Genomic DNA, 7,493 nt, shown 5'->3' with positions numbered 1-7,493 from the left:
GGCAGGGGAGGAAAAGCTGCTGCCTGCACTTTGTCTCAATGCAGATCTTGTGGTTCTTCTCATGCCCTCAGCCCTGTGACACAAAGTACCTTCTTGTGCCTCTGTTGGTGGGGCACAGAAGTTATGTGGTTCCGAGGGCAGATGTCTTGCATGGGGTGGAAGTAACCAGGATATAATGCTGTGTCTTGTGTATCTCACACCTGGTGTGTAAATGATGCTCATTCCAGAGCTGTACAACTGGCAATAAACATCTCTGAGGTCCCACAGCATCCTGCTGATGTAAGCACATGCATATTCACTACCACTGCACTGAAGACTTCAGTGTATGACCTTTTCTGCCTGTATATATAAAAGGGGGGTGGGGGGGGAATCCCTGGCAAGTGATTACTTGTGAAAAATCACAAGTAGCAAGAGCAATGGGGAAAAAACAATATTTAGACTGCAGAGCTAAGAAGACAGAAGAATTTCAAGTTCCCATAGAAATAGACACTGGAGACACTTTTTAGGATAGATGTACACTGCATTCTATGGTGTAGCACAAAAAAAACCTGAGATAGCTATAAATGAGCCATCTTAGCTACCAGAAGTAATAGTAGAGTTTTTTTAGGTTTCCACTCTTGATTTATGTGTCCAGCAGCTGTGAGTCTTCTCTGAGGTATTTCTCCAGCAGCTGGGAATGGGCTGTGGTGCAGTTAGGCCCTGCCCTGCACTCCAGGGCTTGTCCCACTGCTACCGGCACGGCTCTGCCCCCAGCTCCCTCCTGGGATGAAAGCCCCCCAAGGCAGGTGCCAGCAAACTTTTGGCCCCTTCACCAGCCTACAGCTTTTCATGTCTTGAATTTTCAGCTTCCCTGCTCTTAGCCTCAGCATTGCTCTAATATAACACCTGCACTGATTTACTTTTAATCAGGTAGAAAAAAATTAAACAGAATTCACCCAGTGCATAACTCCTGTTCAGTGCAATCTTGCAAACATTTACCTATGGGAAGTTTATTGATTTAATCTTCAGAATCATACAGAGTAAGTGAGCAAATAAAATGGCTGCCTACTGATGAAGATAAAAATAAGCCAGAATTTAAACTCTCTCAAGTAATCTATTTTTGTTTTTCCATTATCCTATCCCAGACATATAATACCATCTTTACTATAAATGGAAGCAGCTCTGCTGTTCTTATATAGATATATGCTGATGCATTTTGTAATCTTATACACCTCATACCTATATTCAGTAACTGAGGCTTCAAAATACATGTTGCTGTACATCCTGGTGGTAAATGTGCTTGAAGCTCCTTCTGAGAGAAACTCAACATGTAATGCCAAAATTATTGCAAACCAGGTGAGCAGAAGTGGTGTCTGGCTGCTTTTTGGATTCTTCACAAATTTCTAAGCAAATGCAGCTCTGAAAGGATATCTGACACCTGACACACTCACAGCTATGGAGAGCCTACAACTCAGATATTTTATTGTATTTACATCTTTTTGCCCACAATTGTTCTTCTTTTGGAACACAGGGCAAGAGCACTGTATTAAACACATGCTGACAGGAGCAGTGGCATCTGTTGTTTAATGAGGGCTGTAATACTGCTTGCATACATAAACTGTATATATTGTATGTGATGTGCCATTACTTAAATGAGAGACTTTCATAGCTGATATTGTCATTTGTAACAAGGACAAATTACAGCACAGGTACATTTTCAGCAAGATGATACAGCAGGTTTTCAGGTTTTGTTAATCCAGTATAGAAGAGTATCTATCTGGAGCTAAAAAAAAAAAAAAAAAAAAAAAAAAAAAAAAAAAAAAAGTCAAACAACCATACTCAGAATGTTCCATATTTACCATTCTGGTTTTTAATTCTTCAAATCAACTTGTGAGTGTGTGTTCCAGTTGCAGATTTGGACTTTGTGAGAAGCAGAAGAGCAGCTTGGGGGTTAGAATCATAGAATCATAGAATGGTTTGTGTTGGAAGGGACCTTAAAGATCATCTAGTTCCAACTCCCTATCATTGGCAGACACCTCTCACTAGATCAGATTGCTCAGAGCCCCATCCAACCTGGCCTTGAACATGGGGGGCCATGACAACCTCCCTGGGCAACCTGTTCCAGTGTCTCACCACTCTCACAGTGAATAATTTCTTCCAAATGTCTAACCTAAATTTCCTCTCTTCCAGTTTAAAACCATCACCCCTTGTCCCATCACTTCAAGCCCTTGTAGAAAGTCCCTCCCCCATTTTCCTGTAGCCCCTTCAGGTACTGGAAGGCTACTATGAGGTCTCCCTTGAGCTTTCTGTTCTCCAGGCTGAGCAGGCCCAACTCCCTCAGCCTCTCCCTGTAGGAGAGGTGCTCCAGCCATCTGATTACTTTTGTGGCCCTCCTCTGGACTCGCTCCAACAGCCCTGTGACCTTCCTGTGCTGGTGGGCTCAGAACTGGACACAGTACTCCAGGTGGGGTCTCAAGAGAGTGGTGTAGAGGGGGAAAATCACTTCCCTTGACATGCTGGCCACGCTTCTTTTGATACAGCTCAGGACACAGTTTGCGTTCTGAGCTGCAAGCACACATTGTTGGCTCATGTTGAGCTTCTTGCCCACCACCACCTTCAGGTCCTTCTCCTCAGAGGTGCTCTCAATCCATTCTCCACCCAGTCCGTGTTTGTTCTTGGGATTGCCCCAACCCAGGAGCAGGACCTTGCACTTTGCCTTGTTGAATTCACTAGATTGGCATAGGACCCACTTCTCCAGCCTGTCAAGGTCCCCCTGGATGGCATGCCTTCCATCCAGCATGCTGACCTCACCACACAGTTTGGTGTCATCAGCAAATCCACTGAGGGTGCACTCAATCCCACTGTCCACGCCACCAACAAAAATGTTACATAGCACTGGTCCCTGTTATGACCCTTGGGGAACACCACTCATCACTTGCCTCCACCTGGACATCGAGCTGCTGGCAGATACTGCTTTTTTTGGTGGGCAAGAATGCCTGGAGTTTGCAAGCCTTGATCCATGTAATAGCCCCACCCTGTTCTCCTCAGCCACGCTTTGCTTCCTAGTGTTTTAATGCCCACTCATGAGTAGGCAAAACAGCATCTGAATGCCAGGCATGGGGTGAGCCTCCTCTTCTTTGTGTGATTTTTCTAGCCTAAAAATAAGGGGAAAGCTGCTATTCAGGAGCTGTTGGTGGCTCCCTCAGGGGGAAAAAAATGATGGCTGTAGCTGCTAGGATAAACTTACATTTATATTGTATTTTTGTTCAAAACCAGAGAACGTCTTGCAAGGCCTTTTCAGTCCTGAAGGCAATTTCATTAGAGAGTGCTTTTCCTCTCTCTCCCCACCTGAAACAAATACATTGTGCTGAGTTGTTAGTCCACATTGGTAAGATACAGACTCATTGATTCAACTTACTTCTTCCCTCTTTTGAAGCAGGAAAATACTGGACAAACTGCACAAACTGCTTAACAAATCTGCTGCATACAAGTTTTTTCCTTATTATTTCCTTTACTATTTATCAAAGAGAAAAAATACACCACCAACAACAGTTACTCTGCATTTATCAGAGTGACTAGTAGAAAGCATGTGATTCTTATGGTGAGCAGCAATTTACAGATGGCCAGGTGCAATCAACATATCTAATCTTATCACACATTTGTTTTATTCACAGCTGCAACAGTTGGTGTCAGTTAATAGATTACCAACCATGAAGTATATTTATTTCCTTTTAGCCTGCTTTGGGGTTATAGAAGTGATTCGTAAGCTCTCCTAGCTGTTGAATTTAGTGTGTGGTGGGGGGTGGCCTTTTTGTTATTTGGTTTGTGCCATTTAGGAAGAAAATGAAAATGTCTTTCAGAGAACCCATTTTGGTTTAATTTGAGCTGGTTTTTTTGCATTTAGAAATTTAAAAACCATGTGTTTGCTCTCTGGGTTTCCAATGCCAAGTAGAACACGAGTTATTTGTTAAGTATAATCTTTTCTGCGTTTGTTCAGTTTTGTTTTATACTTAAGAATGATTTACCATTGATGAGGCCTCAGTTTTGCATGTTTAGATCCACCAGGTCATGTGGTGGAGTCACTATCAGCCCTTCCAAGAAATCAATTTCAATCATATGAGCTGAATTTTCAATAGTAGGGACAAAAAAATAATAATAAAAAAAAATTATATTGTCTTCTTAGCTTTACAGTTCACACTCTGGACACTGAAATGTATAGATATATATACAGCAGTAAACCAAGCAGATAACCTCCAAAGCTCTTCATATTATGCTACAAAATCAAAGAGCCTTTTTAAAATAAATGTATTTAGTCCTTACCAATGAACCTTTACCAGTTTTTATGAGGGACTGACAGTGTCTGTTGTGTTGGGGTTTATTTGTTGTTTTGGGGTTGGTTTTTTTTCTTTCACTTACATCAAGATGCATTAGATAGAGTGATACAGTAATAATTTATCTATAAATTACATGCTTACATATATTTTGCTTACATGTATGTTCAAATCTGCTTACCAATTCAAGGAGTTTTAATGGTAAAGGGACAGCTATTTGCACTTGTCAATGTGTTTATAAAAAGATAAGTATTCTAAGAAGTAATGAAGCTGCTCATCTGGGTTCATTTAACAAAAAAGAGAAACAAAGAGAAAATAATCTAGATTTTGATCCTGATTATGGTTTTAGAAAGCATGGCCAGCAGTGTCTTATCATTTACATAGAGCAGCATCTATGCATAGTAATTGGCAACCTTTAAATGTATGACTTTAATGGAGCTGAACAAATACTTGCAGAGAATATTTTGCCTATTCAGATTAACCTCTTTCTCTGCATACATTGTTTAAGGTGGATTGGAATTCTTTCTGACTTTTTGTTCCAAATTACATTTTCACTTTTTAATGCCTTTTTAAATTTATTACTTAATCTTAGCACCATATTTGCATTGTTGTATAAGACACTGAAAATAAGATCTTTGTTTATAAACCTTATCGGTAGTTGTTCATAGATTGAGAATCCAAGGTGAAGGCTTCAAAATATGTTGTAATTTGCTATAAATTACTGGTTGTATGTCAAGATTTTGCAGAAACTGACCTTTTTTTCAACACTGGTCTGACTTCAAAGGTTCTGGTGTTCATGCTCCTTCTTATTGCTTATCATATTATTGTAGGTAGGAAAACTCTTCTCCAGGTAGGGCTAAAATCTTTCCAGATATAGATCTACCACCAGTTACTCTGTCATTTGGGTGGGAGACAGGATTATCCAGATTGATTAATACATTGTAAAATGTATGAACTTACAGTTAGGCAAATAAGGCCATAATAGCAGATTTTTAAGCTTCCAGCTTAAGGAGCTTTTGCTGTTGGAAGGTGAAGCAATTGCCTTACCTCATTTATTTGCTAAATCTGAACTTTCAGAGGTTGAATATTTGAATAGTTCACTGCTTATGCTGGGTTACACAGGCTAATGCCAGTCTAAAGCAGAAGATACTAACGCATGTATGCATGTCTATCTTTTTTCACAGCTTTTTTCAAGACATTGATTCTGCAGGTCCTGTCTATACAGGAGCCGTAGAATAGCAGAAACATTTGAGATAAACTTTCAATAGCAAAGTGTTGATGAAAATAATGATTTTGAACAGGTCCATTTTTTCCACGATGGTTGTGTGCCCTGAAACTGCAGTAACACACTGAGGCTCAGCTATCTGTTCTGGATGGTGCTGTCCTTGGGGCTCTGAATGAGGCACGTTTTGCAGTTTTTAATCCCGTTTTATTCATTAAAGGGAGATGAGGGGTGTAGGGCAGGGAATGGCTGTAGTCCTGACAATTTTAAAGAAAACTCAGAAAGGCTGGGAGGAAAAAACCTGAATCTTCTCTTTTGCAAAGCCTGCTCTTATCAGCAGTAAGGCCTAGAATGTACTTTTCTTATCTTGGCTCTATCTCCAGTGACCATCAATGTGATTTCAGTGTTGATACTAATAATGGTTTTACTGCTGAGCAAAGCAAAGCAAAACAGAGAGAAGCGTAGGAGTGGTGTCTCATTTCAGGGCTGTGGCAGGAGCACATTTAGGCAAATGCTGCAGTTCTCTGGCCAGGTCAGTCCATGGAACAGTACACCCCAGGGAAAAGCTCAGGACACTGGAGATTTTCAGTAGCACCAGAGGGAAACCAACCACAAGAGAGCAGGAGGGCTGCAACTTCCAGTTCCTTGCTGGAGATCCGCCTCAACTCTGGAGGCTGGGGTGAGATGTTGGAGTCCTTTAATTCTCATGACTACTGCTTGCTTACCCACACATGCATCTCAGCATCTTTAATACTCTGGTCATTTCTTCACTTTTTTTCTTTTTCTCCCTGTGCGAGGACAGCAAGAACCTTTTGGTTTGCCAAGAAAACACTAAGCTTAAGGCACCACCACAGGACACTGGGAATCAGGATTCTATGCACTTGCTTATTATATTACTGTTTTTGACCTCATTGGTCTGAAGACTTAGTAAAAAGTAATCTGTTGAAGGAAGATGTAGTGCTAGGAAGTGCAGTTTATACAGTTCCTTTAGAAACCTAGTTGAGTGCACAGCTGAAACGAACACAAGGTTGGAGAGAAGTGCTGCTCCCTGCCTCCCCATCCTTGTTCTGAGTGCAGAACAGTCCATCAGGTACTAAAGTGCTTATCATTCCCTTAATGTCTATCAATTCTTTTACTACTTGAATGTGGGAAGCTTTCTAATGTGAGACAATACTTCATAAGACTGCCTAATATGATACAGTCCCTAGGGAGCGTTTTCTTTTGTCATTTGTGTCAGGACGATGGAGCCAGGCTTTTTTCAGTGACGTCCAGTGATAGAAAAAGGGGCAATGGGTGTAAACTGGAGTGTAGGAAGTTCCATGTAAATATCAGAAAAAAACTTCTTTCCTGTGAGAGTGACAGAGCACTGGAACAGGTTGCCCAGAGAGGTTGTGGAGGCTCCTTCACTGGAGACATTCAAAACCCACCTGGACACATTCCTGTGTGTGTCTAGGTGACCCTGCTCTGACAGGGGGGATGGACTAGATGATCTTTTGAGGTCCCTTCCAACCCCTAAGATTCTGTGACTTGTAATGCAGAGCCTCATCTGACCTCCAGTACTATGCAGTCAATCCTCAAAGGCCATACTCCATTGTAGTGGCAGCAGGGACCTTAATTCACTGGGCTTTCCTGTGCCATGAGACATTTGGCTTTCATCCTTTTATCATAGGTACACAGGGGTGTTTTGGCCCCGGGAGTTCATCAGTCACAACATATATTACTTACCTTTAGTAAACTTCTCAGTTCTTCTCTGCAGGCTTTCTGCAAATTTGCCAATTTAGAACTTGGATTAATTTTGCTTTTTAATGACTAAGCACACTATTATTTTAGCAATGACAGTTCAGGCACCCAAGTAGTAATTATTCCTGACAGTCTACAGGTGAACTTATCTAGCTCAGAAAACATTGCTAAGCACATGTTCCAGCAGGCTTAGGAGCAAGCAAACACAAAAAACTCTCTTT

This window comes from Chaetura pelagica, unplaced genomic scaffold, assembly GCF_000747805.2.
Source record: "Chaetura pelagica isolate M959 unplaced genomic scaffold, ChaPel_1.0 scaffold78, whole genome shotgun sequence".
In the NCBI taxonomy this organism is placed as follows: domain Eukaryota; kingdom Metazoa; phylum Chordata; class Aves; order Apodiformes; family Apodidae; genus Chaetura; species Chaetura pelagica.
The sequence above is the reverse complement of the archived record's forward strand: the minus strand, read 5'-3'. Positions refer to the sequence as shown.